Genomic DNA, 20,900 nt, shown 5'->3' on the forward strand with positions numbered 1-20,900 from the left:
GAAACAGAAAAGGCCATCTGAGCAAAAATCAAGTTTTGGAAAGTGCCATGAGAAATTTTAGCCAGAGGATGTGGATTCTGCTTGTGCTGCCTTCAGTGGAAACAGACACACTCTAAAGATTGTTTTTTAAAATTTTTTGTTTTAAACCTTTAATTTCTTACAAAGAAATGTCTGGAAATTCCATGTTGTTATTTTCAAAAGTGATGAGCTCAAATCACAAAATCTGGATCTGGATGCCTAGCAGTGCCAGAAGTTCAGGAGAGTTTGGACCAAGAAGGCTGGCTCGGGCAAGTGTTGAGTGTTTTCCCAGGATTTTTTGAAGGCCAAGGCAAGGGTTTCAAAGAGGAGAGAGGCATGTGCAACAAGGCAGAGTTACAAAAAAACATCGCTTGGAATTTCCTGGGTTTTGCGAGATTAAAATTGTAAGTCTAATTAGTTTAAGGAAAATAGCTCTGTATAATTTTCATTTTGTATTGAAGAAGTAAGAAAAGTTAAAAATAGAATAAGAATGGAAAAATTAATGGGTTTCAGTAATTAGTTAATCAGAAAATGCTACTGTCTTAGTATGGCTGCCCAACACATTAAAAAAGAAAAAAGAGAAAAAAAAGCAACCATGACTTTCCTCATACTTTACAAAACAATGTAAATTTCACCTCTGAGCTTGGAACAACTACTTGACATTTTAACTCAGCTCATTTTTCAGTGGTAAGCCACTGAAATTGGTGTTTAGGTTGAAATACCATCTCACCATAACATTAATATAGACATAGAATAAATACACATATCCTGGCAAAAATAAACCAGAATTTGTTGCTCCTACTGGCCACATCACATTTACATGACTTGCATGCACTAATGAAATGTTAAATGGAAGGAAAACCTCTTCTGAGAGCAGACCTTTTCACCACGTGCTGAACTGGGGATCTCTGACATCTGAAAGCAGCAGGACGACTTATTACGCTGTAGGAAAACACATTTCTCTCGACAGTGGTGATCCAGTCTGAGGCCTCACAAGCCACACACTGGTGCACTAAAGAGACATGTGTTAGACAAGCTGTTTTGTCTCTTGGCTATCACCCTCCAGAGCACTGAACAGATCTGGATTGGGCTGGCTTAGAAAGAAAGTCAGATGAAAGAGTGAAGTTAAGCCAAGTCAAAACACAACTTTGGTGCAATTCCACCAAGTCCAAGTTATGCTAACAAAACTTCAGCAGAAGCAAGCCCGTCCTTCTCTATCCAGCCCAGTGTACCACTTTAAAGCAATAGCTGCAGCACTTGGCTTTCAGCTCTCTGCACCTCTTTGCTATATTTATTTTGTGTGGTAGCTAAATACACCTTTTATAATTATTTGAGTGTGTAACACCTTTGAAATGAAAGAATCTACTCTGCAGAGATGATGCTGAAGAAGTCTGAAGAGCATGGGTTTTTTTTCCTATAAATAAAGATGCTGAGCAACAGTCCACTGAAATGGCCAAAAACTTGAAAGAAGTCTTTTAATTCCCACTTACATTGCTCTCAAACTTCAGCCTTATCGTGGAGCTGTTTACTGATTGTCAGCTAAACTCATGGGTGGCTACCAGAACGAGCTGACAAATAAATACCATACCCACAGCTAGGACTGCTCAGAGCACAGGAGCATGCATAGAGTACCAGGGAACATCATGTACTGTGTACGCAGAGCACACAATTCTTAAACATTCGTAACACTTACTCCAGATTTCTTCCAACATAGTCTGTAACTGCTTCCTCAGGAGCATGCACGTGCCTAAGCATGAAATGTTAAAGCAAAGCTGGTTTTAAGTTGGTCAAGGAAGAGAGAAAAGGAAAGAAGTCTGAAAATGTCTCTGGTCAAAGAGTTTCTTACTCCTCATTGGGACAACTGGCAAAAACTAAAAAAAATAAAGAAACAGTGTGCTGTTCAGAGCGAAGCAGACACTGGTATTTATCTGAAAGAACTGGAGGCATATATAAATAAAGTTTCAGACTGCAGGAGTCATCTCAACTCAGCTCTAGCACCTTCACTAAAGCAAGTGTACCCTGCAGGCATCCAGGATGCTGTGCAAGCACTCTAGGGTTTCTGGATTCCAACACTGATTCAAGGGGATCACCCTAAATCCTGATTTTCTAGCTCTATTTTCAATACCTTTTCTCAGGAAAACCTGCACTGACTTCAGTAGGAAGGTATCATAGATGAGAAGTAAGAAATGCCACCAACTAACAGGGCAACTTCAATTTACACACCTACAGTACAGCTGAAATGCAGTTACTTCTGGATTCTTAACAAAAAAACCTCTGGTTTGTATTTGCCTCACTTACAAAATTGCTTTGGTACACTAGCCTAAGTATACACTGGAGAGGAAAGACTAAAACTTCAAGTTCTTCAGCTGTGTTAATAGGGATATCAGCCCAAAATGTATATAAATCACACACCAAAATCTGTCCCTATTTTCCCCCGGAGTGTGGCGATCGGCCCGCACGCAATCACTGCTGAATAGCACAACTTGGTAGAAGGACTGGCTGCCCAAAGCACCTACCTCTGACAGAAAGTATCAGTAATTCCTTTGTGTCTCTACAGTGCAAACAGGATTTCGGCTTTGCTGATCTTACCAAATTTGTACAAATAAAACACCAAGTTCCATAAAAATGCAGCAATAATTACAGAGGGAGAAAATTTGTGTAAAAAGCTCATTTACTGGTTTGCTTGACAAAGTATATTATGATTCAGGTTGCAAAAAAATGAAGCAAACAAACAAAACCCGGAACATTTAAATTCCTCCGATAAAGCTTAAATCTCCTCCCTTCAAAACATCTCATTTTGGAATGTTTTAAGGATTTTCCTTCCCCCCCACCTTTAAAAATCAATTCTCAATAGAAATCCTTAGTTCACAAAGAGAAATTAAAACATTGCATAGCAAAGTATCAAAACAAAACATTACCTCTCTTTTGGAAAGACAAACCTTTTTCCTTGCAATGATTTAGTAAATTTGATTTCAATTCAATGTTTCTGTTGACGTGACTTAGCATTTTCAGACAAAAAAGTTTTGCAGTGGTGTTTGTCTAAATAATGTAATACTAAAGACAGCACAACAGGGAAAAATATCATCTCCCTTAACTAAAATGTGACTCAGTATCAGAAATGCTGCTGCCATAATGCTACTTTGCTATACACCTCCAATTGTTAGCTGCTGTCTGGCTCCCCCCATCCTATTATTAGGCACCAGAGTTCTGGTGCAGGAAACTTTTATGGGCGGTGTACACAAAGCACGCCTAATTTCTAACTTGCACTTCATCCTCTTTTCCTTCAGCACATCGTTTCATTTTCTTACAACCTTAACTTCCCCCATTTGCTCACCTAAATGCAGAAAAGCCCAGCATAGGGATCGCTGCCTAACAGTTTTTCAAACTCGGTGTGGAGAAGGTGCCCAAATGAAATAAATAAACGGAGGGAAGTTTATGAAAGTGAAAGGAACGGCAGGGAGCAGCAAAAGTGGCAGCAGGCAGCTCTGTACCCCTCCTTAGACTGACACAGGTATATCCCAACTTCACTCACTCAGGCAGGAGAGACAGGGAGACATGCACGGGTATATATGGACACACCGAGAAGTGCCAGAAAGGGCACAGGAAGAAGCAAAAGAGAGAAATAAAGCCGAAAGGTGTTATTTATTTTTACAACTCAACAATGAACTTCAATTTTGGCAGAGGATTAAAAACAGCCCTGGGAAATGATTAAGTTTTTTTTTTTCTTTTCTATAAAGCTTCAGCGCAAAAATAGAGATTATAAAGGGGACACGCTCACACGGGCACACATAAAATAGAGGGGAACTAAGGAGAAGGAAATGAAAGGAAAAGAAAACAAACAGCCTCCTAACAGGCCCATACTGCTAACAGGAGTCCAAATAAAGAGTCATATGATATCTGATAGTGCAGGACACGTCGCCAGGAGCTGGAGCGGATTGCCTGCAGGAAGAAAGAGCCAGTGTGTTACTGCTCAAAGAGCTTTTCTTTCCCCCTTTTTTAAATTTTTTTTCCCCTCTCTCTCTTTTCTCCTGTACTGTGAATGTGTTACTCTCAGGTCAGGTCCACAGAGTCCCCAAAAGACAGCTATCGTCTTTCTCCCTACTCCTGGATGCAGTGACAGCCACTGGAAGATGCCTTCTGTAGTTGAGACTGAAGGGGCTAAATCTACGTTTCAGCTCTGTTCTGACCTCTCTCTTATATCATCACCTCCAGGGTTGCAGATACAAAATTCTCAAAAAAACATGTTCGATTAAAAACAAAAAAGAGGGGACGGAGAGGTCAGGTGGGGGAGAGAAGAAAAAATATTCAGGCAGAAACAAACCAAGACTGCTTATTCTATGGAAAACTTCAAAGGCCAAGTCCCATTTCTGCTCTCTTTTGCTTACTTTTCCTGTGATTTTTTTTTTGTTTTCTTTTTTGGAGAAAGCAAGAGAGGAAAGTCACAGAAAATATTCAGACCATGAAAACCATCAAGAGTCGGGAAAACTCTCTGAAGGGATGAAGAAAGCAAGGATTTTAAGCAAAAGAAAGGCATTTGTGATTTGTCAAAAGTTTTTCTATTTGTTCTGGTGGTCCATCCCTCTTGGCCAAGTACTCCACATTAAACTGGGGAGCCTGCTAAGTACGTTTAGCTTGGCACCACTATTGCATTTGCCCATGGAAAGGCAGAAAACCAGGGTTACCTGCAGCAAAGGAACCTCACTTGGAGTGGAGGACTTCAACCTGTGATGAGTCCCCAGCTTCTGCTGGGAGAGCTGTGCCCACCGCAGCTTTGGAAAGCGAAAAGTCCCAGCTAATGAAGCTATGGAGGTGCAAACTCCCAGTCTAGATACTGGTATGAAAACAAAACTGCGGTTTAACTGGTGGTTTCACTTGTCATTTCCCTGCACTTCTGCAAGGGACAGGCTGTATTCTGCAGGATGTTTTGCCACTGTAGGGTACTGGGATTTCTGAAGTGGTGCAAGCAGAGCCCAAGGCTGGATTTTTTCCTCCCCCTCATCATATGAGGAGATGTAAATGGACTAATTCCCCGTGTACACTTACACAGTGCATAGGTGTTGCTTAAAAACAGTGTTACAACACATATGCGATACCTCCGAAGCTGTAACAGACAACCTCTTCTGAGGAAAGCCTGCAGCACGAGAATAAAAATAAAGGTATTGTAGTAGTAGTGCAGCCAGAAACAGTCATCGTAACTCTGTAATAATTTGATCTAGTTTTGTGTATTGTGTACTGATGATTTTCAGGGGAGATATAACATAGTTTCCTCTCTTGTTTTCTGTACCTTTGCTACAGGATGCCATTCTTAGATTGGCAATTTGTCAAAGCCAGGAAAATACAAATCAATATAGGAAGGAAGGCAGAATTCGGCTAAAGAAAGCACTTCCTTAAGCTACTGAATTTGCAGCACTCTGTATTCTCAAACATCAGAACCCCTGCACGGGAGATGCTGTAGAGAAGATATCCTGTGTCCTATACACTATTTACAATAAAATTCAAATCAAGCATCTCCTTGAACGTGATGCACTATTCCCTTCTATATTACATGTGACTTTCTCATATACAAATAGACAAAGAGTGTATCTATAAGAAACACATTCAGAAGAACAAAAAATCTACAGTACAAGAAAGTCTATCCTGAAACCCTCAATCTGGGGTTCGATTGAAGAACTATACTCAGAAGGTGAAATGGAGCCATTTAAAAGAAGGTCCCACTGAACAGGAGGAACAAGCAAACAAACAAATAAACAAAAAAATCCCTGAGCTCCGACTAATCATTTGAGTTGCCAATGAGAGGTGACTTTTAGACAGATGGTCAGGGAAAAGCTGGGTCCGTGGACACAGACGTTAGTGCCCCATCTGTATTTTAGGATCCTAGCTTCAACAAGCCATTACCAACTTTTTTTCTAAGTGACAGAAAGTGAAAGATTTCTGTTCCCACTAATTTGCTTCTTTTTTACCGAAACCATTCTGCTTCTTATTTCCCCCCCCCAGTAAAAATTTGTTGGTTGATTTTTTAAGTAAACAGAAACTGTTTTCAATATAACTTTTATGTCGAAAAGGAAAAAAAAAAGTGCTAGGTAAGTTGGCAAAACAGCAATTGGAATTTAAAGAGAGAGTTAAAAAAAAAGGAGAAAAGAACGACATACCAAACTCACTTCTTCTTGTCCCCCTTCCATTCCTGTTCTTATTAATTCCAAATTATAATTTGAAGGTAAGGGAACTGCATTTGCTTTCAATCTATTTTGTTGCTGCCACACATTCTGTGCTTTGCTTCTCTCTCTTTCTTTTTAGGAGGGGGGCAAAAAAAATCCCTAATAAAAATAGAAAAACATATCTCAGGCGTTAAGCTCGCTCTCCCCCTTCCTTTGTAAAGAACTCTTTGTTCTCTAGTGAAAATGCTGAAAAAAATCCCCGGGCTCCCTGAAACAAGTGCAAAACACTTAGAGGCTTTTGGGCTGGCGAGGAGCCAGAAACCCTCCCGCTGTCTGGTTAGGAAGAGAGGAAAGAGAGAGAGAGGAGAGAGAGGGGGGAAAATTGGAGCTTCCTTTAATAGACATAGGAAGCAGGTCCTTTTTTTTTTTTTTTTTTTTTTTTTTTTTTTTTTTTTTTTTTTTTTCTTTTTCTTTTTTTTCTTTTTTCCTTTTTTTCAAAACTGGCGGTCAAGCGTTAAGTAACTCCCTGTCTAAATCCACCTGCTGGAAATGAACTTGGGTAACCCCCCCAGGGGTGCACAAAGAGGAGACACAGTAACACACTCCCGGCTCTTCTCCCACTCGCCCCCTCCCCGCTGCCCTGCTTCCATTCTCCCTGCTCCCAGCACACAAATGCCCACAGCTCGCACTCCCCCTGCCACCACCAACCAACGTACCAAAATAAACGCTCGCTCCATCTACTTCAAGAGCAAAGACTGGGGGGGGGGGGGGAGGAGGGAAAGAAAGAAGGGAAGAAAAAAATATCCCAACCAATCAACCAAAAAAAAAAATAAGGTGGGGGGGGAAGCGCTTTTTTCCATCTCGGTTGCGACAGTGATAAGGGGTAGGGAACATCTCATACCTGGTGTGAATGCTAATCAGCCAGGAGTTCTCCTTTTTTCCCAAGACAGGGAACTGTTTCCTTCCAAATTTATTAGAACCTCCTCCACTGCCTCTTTGAAAAACCTTCTTTGTCACCCTCTTCCCAAGTCCTGATACTTCTTTAAAAAAAAAAAAATGGCTTCGGAGCTCCTTCTATTCTTGATATTGATTCTCTCTCTCTCTCTCTCTCTTTTTCTCCCTCTCTCTTTCTCTCCCCCCCACCCCTCCTCCTTTCTCCTGTCTCTGTCTCTTCTGAGTGGTCTATTGATAAGTCCCTAGAGGCACTGGGTCAGCCTGCCCGTAGGAAACCAGACACAATGCACAAATCTCCGAGTGCCATTCTGCCATCAGCAAGCAGACCACGTTTAGGAGAGAGGAAAAAAAACACACACACACACACACACACAGAGTAGAGCAAAAGACAGAGAGAGAGAGAGAGAGAGAGAGAGGGAGAGAGAGAGAGAGAGGGAGAGTGTGAGAAAAAGACTGATTGGAACAGGAGGGAGGGAGGGAGGGAGCGAGAGAGCGAGGGAAAGAGAGCGACACTGCCAGTCAGGTTAATCATCCCTACTTTAATTAGCTGTTCGGCTTAGACATAAAACAATTGAATTTGAATGATCTGTCAGTGGGCTCGGCTGAACCATAGGGGAAATACGAATATTACAAAAAAGACTGTTGGTGTATTCAGATAAGCTCACTGGGAAAATCCTCAAAGGATAACTATAAAAACTTACCACCAAACAAAAAAGTAAGATTCAAATGGCATTATACAGAGGCCATCTCCAAAAAGCTGGGACATCCCTTCCTTCTATTTTTTACATATCACTGCAGCTTTTGCTGACATAAACACCTGCACCTTCCCACAGTCTTCAAAGACCACCTGTCTTGTGGGGTGAGGAAGGGAGTCCAGGTTTGCCTGCTCCTTTGGTTCACTTAAAGCAAGACCATGCTGCCCTTCAGTCGAATTTTCCTGGTGGATCACTGGGATGTTATGATTCTGGAACTACACAAGCTCCGGGACACATCCTTGCCATGCATGTCTGCACAAACACAGACAAATCGAGCACTGACAGCGTACAGACGGAGATGCTGTGAAAAGGCAATGCTGGGTATTGGGGTAAGACAAGTCTCAGGCACCAAGGAAGTGGAGAAATTATCCCCCCACATAGGTGGCAAAGTAATCTATTTCTTCTACCCTGGGCTGCAAAATTAAGTACAGTTCAAATGGATACTTCTTTGTGATATACAGTGCAGCAGCAGCACTGTGTAGCAGGCAAGGCAGAGATTTATGACACTTGTGCAAAGACTGCTTCTAAAAAGGTGTGGGCCAGTCGGCCTCTCTCCCTGTGAAGGAAGGCAGCAGATAACACTCTGCTTGAGAGGGAGCTGTCAGCATGTTTAGCCCCTGGACATCACACTCCTGCCCTGCCAGAACTTTCCCATGTCAGATGTAAGGGACCTGGGTTTCAGGACACTGAATGTCCCCTCATCAGGGGCTCAGATGGCCCCTCCTGAGCAAAGAGCACCAAGGGAGGTGTTTTAATTTATTGCACTGGGCAGGTATGTTCTCAGCGTTTTAAATAAATTTTCTATATTTCATACAGGGCTGCAGCAAATCCGTAATTCCTGATCAGCTCTGTGAACATCTGCTGTATATAAACTTTTAAATGGGCATGACTAATCTGCCAATGCCACTCAAAAGCATGGGAAGAAAGTAGAGAAGGGACTCACAATGTAGCTGACTGCTGGCCTTTCAGAGGGAGTAGTGGGATTCTCCCCTCACACTGTATTTTGGGTACAAATGCTTAAGGAAAGAAGAAACAAAAGACAGAAGTTCTATCAATGTCTCTATATTAATTTTATCATGTTTTTGACATAGGTGTCCAGGCAAATCTGGCACCAGCTTTTATGTGTTTTGCTTTTAATGGAGAGCTGATGGAAGATGTCACTATTATTCATTCCTTCTATCGACTTCTGCTATGAAAAAGGTGGGTTCCTGCCCTTTTCCACCTTTTACAATGTTATATGCTGGCTGGCTGGCTGTGTCCCATCTGCCTACCAGCCCCACTGGGACCTGTTGAGTCAGCACAGTTTACAGAAGACCTAACCAGTCAACAGGAGAGGGACGCATTGCAGAAACAATTGGGACACTGGGCTTAATGAGGTTATTTAGGAGCTCTCTCCTCAGCCTCCCCAAAACATGAATTTTTCACATTTGGAATATTATGGAAGGTAAGATGTCCCAAAGAACAGAAAAAGAGATTTCAGAGAAATACAGTACCATCAAAAGCCTCAACTCCTTCTCAGATGAGATTTTGTAGAGCGCAGTGACACAGACAAGTCTCTTCCCTGGGTCAGTACCAAAGTAATAATCCAACAGAGTGCAAAACAGCTCTGGGCTATTATTTTATTTTTTACAAAATATGCAGAGGACTTGACTACCTTATGCAGGGATTCAGTGAAGAAACAGTGTGCAGTCATGAAATTACAAACTATGGTAATGGTACACGGGGCCCTCCCTAAGGTTGTGCAGACAACATTAGCCGTGCCATTTCCTAACTTTTAAGTGTTTGACTTAGTAACATTAACATTACAGTAATGGACTTTCAGTATAATTTCCCAGGGTTTTCTTTAAAAGTCAACTTAGAAGCTGTTCCACGTTGCTGCCGAGGCTGGGGCGGGTTAGCACCTGTGGAGCTGTAATACATGACTCCAACACTCCAGCCGGCAGTGCCAGCAGCAGCTCCACTAAAACGGTGCTGACGAGGGGATCAATCACTGGAAGACTGTGAGGACACTTCATTCAGTGATTTGACAGTGTCTTCCTGACAAAGAAATTACTGAGAGACAGGAGCCCTAAGCTGACCTTCAAGGAGGAGAGCAAAGCACACTGCCACGGGGAGAGACTCTTTGGACCCTGGCTCCCCTAACCCGCACATCTTCTGTTGCTGTTGGATTTGCTCCCATTCAGTTGACTTCACGGATTGCTGCTCCTCTTGTCTTGTAGCTTACTTTCTCTCATGCTATTTCTCCCTCCCTACACTACTCCTTGTCACAGTCTGTTTCTCATACCATTGCCCAAAAAGAGGCATCTCCTCAAATACCTCCTCCCCTCTGGTCTATCCCAGGCATGAATATACCCTGAGCAAAGAGGAAAGCAAACTGTTTAGCATGGTAAATTAGGCCACGTGGTGTTTCAGGCTGCCTTAACTAGACCACTCCTTGCAAGACTGTTTAAAACTAACTCGGGTATCATAATTTGCAATCCACAGTGTAGACATATCAAAATGTCCTTGTTCTCATTTCCACTGCTTGCTGCCATAGCAACCCCTGGTCAAAAGGAAATTTCCATTGATATCAGAAGGAGCAGCATTTCACCCAGGTGAGTTTTTACTATGTGGCACATATTTTATTAGCATGTGTTCCTGATACGGAGATCCTCAAATCTCTTATAGTGCCTCATGTAGAAAACACTACTGTTAAGTCCTGCTCTCAGCTGGGCCCCTTCTACTGGAAGCTACAGAAGTCAAGGACCTCCTGCTTTCTACCTGAATATCATTCAAGAGCTGACGTGTAGTCTAAATAAACGCAAAAGGCCAGGAGGAGCTCCAGAAAATGTACATCACCTTCCCCTCCTGAGATTTTTATCACAGATTTTAACTCAGACACATGATAATGATCTCTAGCTTTGCATCGTACCCTCTTGCTTGCTCTTCCTTCATATAAATTATTGCATGTATCAGGCAGATTTAAAGAAGTGATAATTGAAAGCTCAGTTTGTCTGATCAGTTGAATAAAGTCTGCTGTTTGCTATGGAAAATACAATCAGTGCTGCAACAAGTTTTCAGACTCATGTGTATGACACCTTCTCCATATATTGCTACATAATTGGAAGAGGGTTTTATGACAACTGTACCTGGATTTGCCATCAGCAAAAGGCAGGATTTATGAAAGAAAAAGCCACAAGAACTGCTCCTCACTTTCTGACTTCTACATGCATCACTTAACGCCAGCCAAAAGCAGGACAAGGAAATGGTAGAGTACTTACTTCTTTAATGTATATAAAGTATTCTGCAATGCCACTTGTAGCACTAAATACAGCTGACAAGACCTGACATTAATGGAAAATCAACAGATCTGGGTGGCACAGAAAGGAACCCGGTTCCTTTGCAAAGAAGGAGCTCTGTCTATTTGAAAAAATGGAATTTAACTATGTAATCTCAGGATGAGCTGTATAAACATATTCCTCTAGATGTATTGGCTTGTCTTCATAAGCAACTGTGAGTCTGTGCTTTTTTTTCAGAGATGTAAACCAGCACAGCATGTTGGAGAGGGTGAATGCACGGTTATTATTCAGTACGTAAGAAATTACAGAAAGAGACTGGGAAGTCCACTTGTTACAGAAATCAACTCCTTGCTTATCTTTTGGGAAAGCATCCTTCCTAATTTGCATTACTGTGCTCAGTAGGAACCTTTGCAGGCTATAGGGAGAAAGGTACCATGCCTTGGATCTAGGTAAGTTCTGTCATATATGCCATTTGATTTTCTGGGGCAAACCAAACAAACTTGTTCCTTACTGCACTGATTACCAGAATCAACCCTTCCCACCCCTCACTTCCCTCCCACCCTCCTCCTGCCCCGACTATATCAAACGTCCAGGGCTGGTTCCTAAAGTACCTTTTACCTACAATGTGCAAGGAAATTCCTTTCAGAAATTTGTCAACAATAGGGAAATGTAAAGGGAAACATCAGAGAGTCTCCATATTTTTACTCTCTTAGACAATCAAGTATAATGGTCTATTTTCTGGAAGAGCCTCTCTTTAAAAAAAATAAAAAAAGAAAATACTGCAAATCCGTCTATGAGAGACATGTTTGTCCTTTTGTTTTAGTGCGCTACCACCACAGTAAGATGTGCTGAAAAGTGAGCCATATCCTCCTAGGGACCAGTGCAACCCCCTTGCCTTCACTGGAAAAGCAACAGTGCAACCTAGGGGAACTCCATAAAACATCTGGTTGAGATGACACAAGAAGAGCAAAACTCCTGCTTTTCTCCTCCTCAGCTGCACTGGGTCAAAATGTAACATTTTGAAAGTGTGACTTTACAAAAAAATAAGGAAATCTGATCACTAGTTAAAAAGCAGATCAATGAGGACAGGATTTTTACAGGTAACATGTTTTCTGTACATTTATAAGGGAGTTTATTGTGAAGGCTTCCAAAGATTTTTAAACACTTGAAAACATTAACTCTCTACCCTCTATCATGATCCATACTATTGTTACCAACTGCATCTCTACTCTAAAATTAAAATTATTTAAACAGCATCGTGTGTTATATTCAGCCTATTCTGCTCTGTTCTATTATATTTTATTCTATGATTTTTGAAAGAAGCATAAGTATTTCAGGGTGTCAGAAGGTTTAATTTTCTCTCATAGCTTCATGGGTAGACAATTATAATTCCAATTTGAAGAACTTTAAAGCGGACATCTGCCCCACTTCTGTTCTAAACGCTGATGGGAAACATGCTACATATTCCTCTTGCTAACTTTGGTGCTGTCACATAGTCACAAATCTTACTCCCTGTATTTGGAGGTGACAGGTATTGTGCCTCTGCTTCCAGCCTTTCTCTTATCTATAGATGCCTTGTTTCAGGAGGCTTTTCCATAGGCTCAACGGTGAGGAAAAATTGTAATTATTCTCATATTCCTCATTCTATACAAAACCTTTGTAAGAACAACAACATTGCTTGCAGTCTGGGGAGCTGTACAGCCACAGCATGCCAAAAACATGAGATTGCCACCAAAATAACTCCACTGAGGCCTTTTGTTTTCTCTGTCCAACCATTAGTTTTGTCTTTGGGACAGCTGCAAAAAGGGTCTCTATCTGCACATACCACTTCACCTCTTAGATTTGGATATAAATAAGAGTGGGAAGCCAAAAACCCAGAGGAGGGTGGAGAGTTCTGACTCTTTTCTGTAGCAAATATAATTGTCCATCGCATTCTTCAGCTGGGTGAAGCCATGAGGGAAGAAGACACAGATAGGGTTGATTTCCCACTCCACTCTCTCCACAGACAGAGCTGCAACTTGCACAGTGACTGGAACACGACTGGCTCAGGAAATGAAGAGTAGCACATCACTCATTTTTCCTGTCTGTTTGCTCCTAATTATCTTGCAATACATCTCACTGGTAGTTTTATCATGCAGAAAGACAGAAGGTCCTTCTGGTTACAGCACATAATGACTACTTTTTAAACGGCTTGGTATTAATTCCTGGGAAAACCTGTCTCTTTCTCCCTCCCTCAAGCTCACTGCCTCTCCTTCTGGGGTTATTGTTTTGTTTTTGAGTTTTTTTGGGGGAGGTAGTATGTCAATTCTCTGATAATGTATCCTGATTAAAGGAAAAGAAGGGCCAGCAGAGGTGGCTTTCCCTTTCTTTTGATAAGACTGTGGCCACACTGAAAGAAGTGTCAACAATCTCAATAATTTAATTTTGGCTAATGCAACACCTCTTACAGGCTTGAGCTATGCAACTCCTGTGTAGCCCTTAGTAAAAATCAACGGAACCACTTTTATACTTGTCTTCCAATATTTCTCTCTAACCTCAGAGAAACAGAGAATTGCTAGAGGGCAATGAACTCTCATTTTGCCATTGACATTTCTGCAATCCATCTCCCTCTGTTGGGAGACCCTTTCACAGATCCAGAATCTCACCAGCATAAGGAAGAATTAGTATAATTAAGAATCAGACACATGGTCTCTAAAATGGGAATCATAACAATGAGTAACGTCACAAGAGTGTTTTCAGAATTAATTCATGTAAGAAAAGCACTTACAAGATAAAAATGTAGGAGCTGCCACATCAGATTAGACCACTGCTCCATCTAGTATAACATCCCATGTGCAAAAAACAGCAGCAATTAATGCAGGGTAGCAGAACTGGGGTCCCCCTCCTTTGCAAAAACAGGATTCAGTCTAAGAATAGTCAATGCTAGTCCTTGGTAACAGCATTAGTTTATTACTTAGGTGAGATATTTAAGCCCCTACAACTCATTGTCACTAAACAAAGTAGTCTTGCAATGAAAGGAATGAACCAGGTTCAGCAAGATTCAGGTACAGTGGCTGCACATTGATTCCTGTTCAGGACAGTTTCTGATAAGAGTTTCTGCTTATCAGTGAGAGAAACTAAAATTATTCTAAAAATCTCAAGTTTCAGAAAGAGTTGTTGAAAAAATGGACAGTAGGATATAAGTACTTCTAAAATGGGTATAGAAAAAGACACATACATACATGCATAGATGAATAAGCTGATTAAAAAATTAACCTCATCCTCATCAGCTGTATTTTGAGCAGGGTGAGGGTTGGACCCAGATGACTTAAGGAATTTCTTTCTGATTTTTATTTTTCCAGGATCCTGTGAATCCACAATTTTCCATGGCAGAACTCTGTCATTGAACATGAAACAAATTGTGGTAAACATAATTTTAAAGGAAAATATTATCAGGGAAGTTTCTTGGGTTGAGGATAGAAACTCTAGTTCAAAATGAAGAGGCTCCAATGCTCCCTAACCCACTGGAGGAGTGGTGGTCCTAGTCTTTTAAAAGCTAGTTTCTTTATGAAAAAGTTTCATAAAGTTTCATTCTCATACTCCAAAGTTGCGAATACTTTCACTGTGGGACACTGCTGTTTTCTGGCCAGCTCACCTATATGGCTCTGCATTCTGCAAGCACCTCCAGACCTTACATCACTGCCAACATCTGTTGAGCCAAGGGCAGTGACAATCTTTCTGTGATATTTCATTTAGATGGTTTGACAGCTTTATTTTAATTCTTACAGATTTTTCACTTTATGAAACAGTTTTATTTGAAAAGTAAATGGATGGGCTCAGATAAGTTTGTCTTAATGTAAGAGTTAGATTTTAAAATTTAGTTTTACTTTTGTATTAATCATGCAGTGTTTAATAGAAGCAATCCATACAAATGCAAAAACCTCCTGAAAGACAGAGCCACCGTATGTTTCTGTGCTATTCTATTCTATGCCATGCTATGCTATGCTATTCTATGCTATGCTATATTCTACTTCTGGACATTGTAATGAAAAACCCAACAAATTAGAAGATAATCTGAAAAAAACAACCCAAACAACAAACCTCATAACTGACCAAACCATAAATAAATCTTACATTAATGGGACTGGGTAAAGTATTATCAGTGCCAGATTATTACATAAGAATATGTTAGTAATGTAGCAGCAGTCTAGTCTTTTAAGATGTGAAAGAGTGTTATCTAACCTCTCTGCATAGTTCAGGAAGAGGAGCCATATGTCCAAATAATCATTTTCTTGCTGGTGTTTAGCATGTCATTTTTTTCAAGGGGCCTATTTCAAGTTAAAAAAAAAAAAAGGTGTGAAATGCATTTTGATTTTTTTTTTCCGTTGGCAAAAGCTCGTTTTCAAGCTTGCAATGAAACAAGAAAAACAAAATCAAATGTCAAGTAGATTTGCTCTTTGTTGTAATTAATACGCAAGCATTTGCTCATAGATGGTCCTGAGCCTGAAAACAAGTGTTGCCAGTTGTGGTGCTATTAAAAGCAGTTCTCAGGCCTTTAAAGGGCCAAATGTCCAAGGAGTGAAAATCCCAACTGCAACCAGCAGCCCTAGGCCAGTGCCCATCAGCTGAGGGTCTGACCACAAAGGAAGGACAGCACAAAGCCTGATGGCTGAGGACTGAGGATGCACCATGTGCTTGCAGCACTGGACCCTATGGGCGATGAGACAACAAAGAAAGGTAGGGCACACTCCTTCAGAGCAGAAGGAAGGGAATGACTACCAGAAAATAAGGAAATTCCAAAGCCCTATGCTGCAGACTATATGCATGCTCAGTTTCTGGTCGAGGAAGCTACGTGAGATTTCTCTTTGAGTCAGAGCAATGTAGTGGATAAAAAGGCCCTGTCTAGCCAGGGGGATTTCCTGAGGCCATCACAGACCAGCTCCACACGCTGTTAAGAGGCTCATTTTCATGAGAGTTCTTGTTGCATTTGTATCACTGGCTCCAGGCCCCTAGAGCTTCAAGTGCCACATCACAGTGCTACAAGCCCAGTGCTGAATGCTTGGCACACGACCAGGCATCTTCTCTTCCCTCTCTCGGTTCCCTCAAGTCAGCAGGTGGGGCTCCAGGGCTCCATCTTGTTTTGATTTGTGTGTGGAATTTTTTCTTGAAGAAGAAAAACATGAAGACAAAATTCCCCATTGAATATTTGCTATTCTCCTTTCCCCCATGTTGTTCTGTGGATATGTTTGGAGATAGAGAGAAAAAAAACCCTTTTTTTTTCTCCCTCATCAAAGGGGCTTGGTATTTTTCCTGAAAAGTGATGCTGGAAACACTTCATCACTGAGGGCTACTGGCCTGAGATCTGCTCATCTCCACATCAGGATGAATCAGTAGCAATTCCAGTGAGTTCACCAGGAGTGCTCTGGCAGGCAGCTCCCCTTGCAGGATGTGGGGTCAGCCTTGCTGAGCCAAACTCTTCCATACAGCCAGCCAGGGCCCACGCCCCGTGCCAGGTCACAGATTGGGTGTAAATGGATGCAGGGCAAAGAAAACATAAACCTCTACCAACTTTCCCTGTGAAACAATCATAAAAGTGCTGGAACTCAAATGCTGTAGGGAGGAATTAGGGGACAAAGCCAGCCCCAGCAAAAAACCCTACCAACAAAAATGTATGATAGTGGCCAGGATAAGAGAGAACCAGGGCAACATATATTATTTTGTTACTCACTTTCCCACACACTGATGTCCAATGTGTAATTCCCTCCTATCATTTAGGTCACTGCTGGATTTAGCCCTATGGGTTTGAACAATTAATTATTTTCAGTGATAGGACTACTCCATTTTCAAAACTGGTTTGAACAGTAGATTACTTCTAGATTAAATAATTTAACTACAGATCAGCAGTAGGTGTTTGTTCTACATTAAGTTGGCATATTATTGAGCAGATATTACTTTTTAACTTTCAATATGCTCAATAATTTATACTACTACATTGTGAACTGGCTGAATAACCATCATCTTGGAATACTACAGCCAACACTGCCAAATTTAATCTCTTCTCCAAAAAGCCTTGCTCTATCTTTTAAATGGTCAGCTACATGGAGAAAGACTAACCACAAAGACTAAGAAAAGAAAGCTGCTTAACTCTGTGAGCATAAGCTGTCAGGTTGCTTGACCTTTAAACAAATGCTATGCCTCAGTTTCTCCATTGCTACATAACAGTGGTACCTAATTAATTGATTGCTATAAACACCAAGCAATTATTTTAAAGATGCTTTTCAACAAACAACTTGAGCAGATATTTCAAATGACTTCTCAGAAAACCTCTTCAAATGACCCTTAAATTCAAAGAACTATGTGCTTAGGAATTCTGTTAAATACAGATTCATCCCATGCCTCAGTTTCCCCTACAGCTAAGTGCTGAAAATACGACCTCCCTATTTCACAGAAATCCAGGAAAAGCTAAGTCATTAAAAATCACTTAGTAATTGCAAATGCTTGGGAAGAAAGTCTTGGTGAATGCCTTGACATTAGATACTATGGATAATTGAGGCAGAAGAAGCCCAGAACCCACACCATAAGAAGTTTTGGGGTTCATCTTATCAGAACCAAAAAGATCTGAAGTCAGTTTTGCATAGAGCAGCAGCATCTGGGAGCCATGAGGATGAGTTATGCTCGACTTTCAGGGGACAGAAAAGGGCTTCAGGCTGCTCCCTCCCATGCAATTTCTCATTCACAGTGAGAAGGGCAGGCTGCTTCTGCTCTGCTGGAAACATGGCCACTACAAAAATATCTCCTCTCCTAAAGGAAATACAAGAGTGAGAAGAAGAGATGGATTGAGAAGAGATGAAGGAAGGGCATATTTCCAGTTTTCATCAAAATTTCAGAAGTGGCAAAATTACTTTCTAGAAAAGGAGAATACTGGAGATATGCAAACTAAATGGGCTGCTCAAATACCATATTTAAGTTCAACCAATCATATTATTAAGGACCAGGAATGATCAGTTTGGGTTACAGAAGTGTGCAATTGGCCAGTTGCACTAAATGTGGCCTTTACCTTCCTGCAGTGCTTAGGTGGGGACAAACCGAAATCAAGGCATTGGAGGTTAAGTTCTGAAAGAGAGTAGAGAAACTTGTCCTCCCTCTTCTTATTATTATGAAGTCTGAAAGGCTGCAGACAGAGGACTCATGCTTGGAGAATTCACAGTGTACATTGTGGAAATAAACTGGAAGCACAGTTAAAGGTTAGCACGTCTTTTTCCCTCCAGTTGCCATTGATATGAATGAAGCCCATTCTTGCACTGGCAAAGAGAAAGAAGTTATTGTCACCCTCCCTTCTCTAAATTCTCAGATTCGATGACTAACAGGCTACCATATTTCGCTAAGAAAAAAAGCCCAGCTCTTACTTAAAAGCCCTAAAAGTATACAGAGAAAGTAATTTTCAAGGTCAGGGGATTGTTTTGACATTTAAGAAATACTAAAACAGAATTTGGCTTTTAAATTTGTAAATCAGAACTACTTCTTGACCTGAGAGACAATCTGCCAAATTTGTAGCTGATCCCAGCCTCTTCAGACTAAACCAGAATTATCAGATGTGTTGTGTTGTCTAGGTGCACACCTCTGGTTTCAAAACTAATTTTTGATCATCCTTAAAAGAACACAGTTTCTGAGACCCTTTATAGCAGTAACACTCAGCCCTTGTCAGAGTAACTGAAGAGGCTTTCTTTAATAACCACTTCGGTAGAGTTTTTTTGCATACTATTGGAGAATTCAATTGCTTAATATACACTAATAAAAAAAATAAGGGAAATATAAACATTTCAGCAAACAGAAACCAAAAACCTCCTTTTATTTTACACCAAGTCTTTGATCCTCCCACCAATCCTGTTGCAATACAAACCAATTTCATTTAATGTTACATCTGACGAGCCAGACTTCTGTGAGATTGCAAAACTCCACTAAATCCCTGGGCAAACTGTAAATGGACTGAGGGGAAGGTTCACAAATTCACAAATAGCACATACATGCAGGTGGACCACACAAACAGAGGTAGCACAGCCTTCCTGTGCCAGCTCAACAAAACTTTGTACAAAGGGTCATACTGTTGCTTATGATGTGCAAGAGATTGCATTGCTTCTCCTCGCAGCCTCTTTCTCTCACAACCTGTTCTGCCTGCCTCCTTGGCTCACGTGTGCAAAGTGGGCCATAAAATATTAATTTTATTTTAAATGGAGGGGCTGTATTTTCTGCTTTGCCTCTCACACCAAAACAGCCAAACCAACTTTGCTGCTTCAATTAGGCAAGAAAAATGAAACTTTTGTGTTTTCTTTCTTTTTTCAGTGACAGTCTGAAAACTTTCAGCCAAAAATTGGCAACACCTTAAGATGCAGTCCTGCAAAGGCAGCTGAGCTGAAGAACAAAACCTGATGGAGTGGAGTAGGAGCAAAGAGGATGCTGTGAAGTTTCTGCTGCTTCCTAAATGCCTCCCATATGCACCCATGCTATTTAAATTATGCCAGTTCTTGTATGGTCTATAACAGGAAATACTTTCTAACACTGAATTGTTTCTCCTACTTCAATCATAGTTGAAATGCAGTTGTAATAAATCTTCTGGGTTTATTTTTTTGTTTGTTCAGCTTATTTTTTAAAGTTCTCTTCATAAAAGTTAGCAGAAAAACAGAGAATTTGTCAGCCTGCAATGCTATTATACCCAACTGACCTGGGCATTACAGGATGTAACTTTTTCTCTAGGAAAGGATTTATCTTCAACAGACTACCCAACTCCCTGGTTTTTGCCTTTTGGTAGTTCTTCTCCTCTTTTCTTATGCGGTTTTCTCAACACACCATCCTCTAGCCAACAAATATTCAAAATTCATACAATCTAAAAGATGGCTCAGAAAGCAAGAACTGAAGAGTTCTGACAAAAAGATCCATGAACCTGCTGCTTCCTGGTGCTTAGGATATTCACACACAAGAAGGAGAGATGCGCAAAATAACACTGCTCAGCGTTTGAATTTTTTTAGTTATAAGACTTGCAAAACACTTAAACATAATAATGGAAAAGTTTTGGAACAGATAATTATTTGTGAAGCTGAGGAAGTGATACTGCTGGCAAAATGAGAAGAGTGTCATTTCCTTCTAATGCCCAGTTAAAGGCTGGCTTAGGCTGTGATTCTGGTTTTGGCAGGAATATAAGGACAGATTCCTGTGAGAACCACTGCAACACTAGACAGCTCACAGTGGAAATGATAAAGGGAAAAAAAAAACCTGAAGCCCTTCGTGAGCAAAATGGTCAATATATAGGGCACATAGCCAAAACTTTTGAAAAGCTGAGAAAAGACTGATGACATCTGCTTTTGCCGAGGGAATCTGTGGAGTTAGGTGCTCCTACCTGGCTAAATTCAAGTTTTTCCTCATGTAAATTCATAGTTTAGGTGCAGATTAAATGTAACCAATCTAGGGCTACTGTAAACGTGCCTGAAAAGAATGCAATGTTTCATGATTACCATTTCTTAAGCAGCTCAGATCAACTGTGCTGAGAAAATGAAATTATGTCTCACTGAAAATATCAATACCAAATTCTTAATCTGAGGTTGCTACTGGAAATCTGCATAATGCACAGGGCAGCACCGAATATTTGCTCCCAGAACTGGTGATTCTGCCAAGTTAAAAAAGTGAAAGCCATAAAAGCCTGTTTAATTGGGAAAGTTAAGACAATGACACTCTTAACATTGACAAGGAGTGAGCTTGTTATGTTAGAA

At 40.9% G+C, this 20,900-nt stretch overlaps 1 protein-coding gene across 40 annotated transcripts in view; it reads right to left on the reverse strand.

Annotated features, from left to right (window-relative positions):
• Nucleotides 1–20,900, reverse strand: part of ZBTB20 (zinc finger and BTB domain containing 20) — a 504,648-nt gene that overhangs the window by 114,504 nt on the left and 369,244 nt on the right. For 2 of the 40 annotated variants that reach the window (XM_088158960.1, XM_088158959.1), the window contains exons 1-2: nucleotides 7,075–11,665; nucleotides 6,168–6,332 (exon numbers count right to left, since the gene is read on the reverse strand). The exons of 34 other annotated variants lie outside the window; for them this stretch is intronic. The gene's annotated coding sequence lies outside the window, so the exon portion shown is untranslated. Of the gene's footprint in view, nucleotides 1–6,167; nucleotides 11,666–20,900 lie in introns of those variants that run through there. 4 more of the 40 variants (XM_088158966.1, XM_088158961.1, XM_088158955.1 and 1 more) reach the window with 3 other exon arrangements.

This window comes from Sturnus vulgaris, chromosome 2 (assembly GCF_052056855.1).
Source record: "Sturnus vulgaris isolate bStuVul1 chromosome 2, bStuVul1.hap1, whole genome shotgun sequence".
Taxonomy (NCBI): domain Eukaryota; kingdom Metazoa; phylum Chordata; class Aves; order Passeriformes; family Sturnidae; genus Sturnus; species Sturnus vulgaris.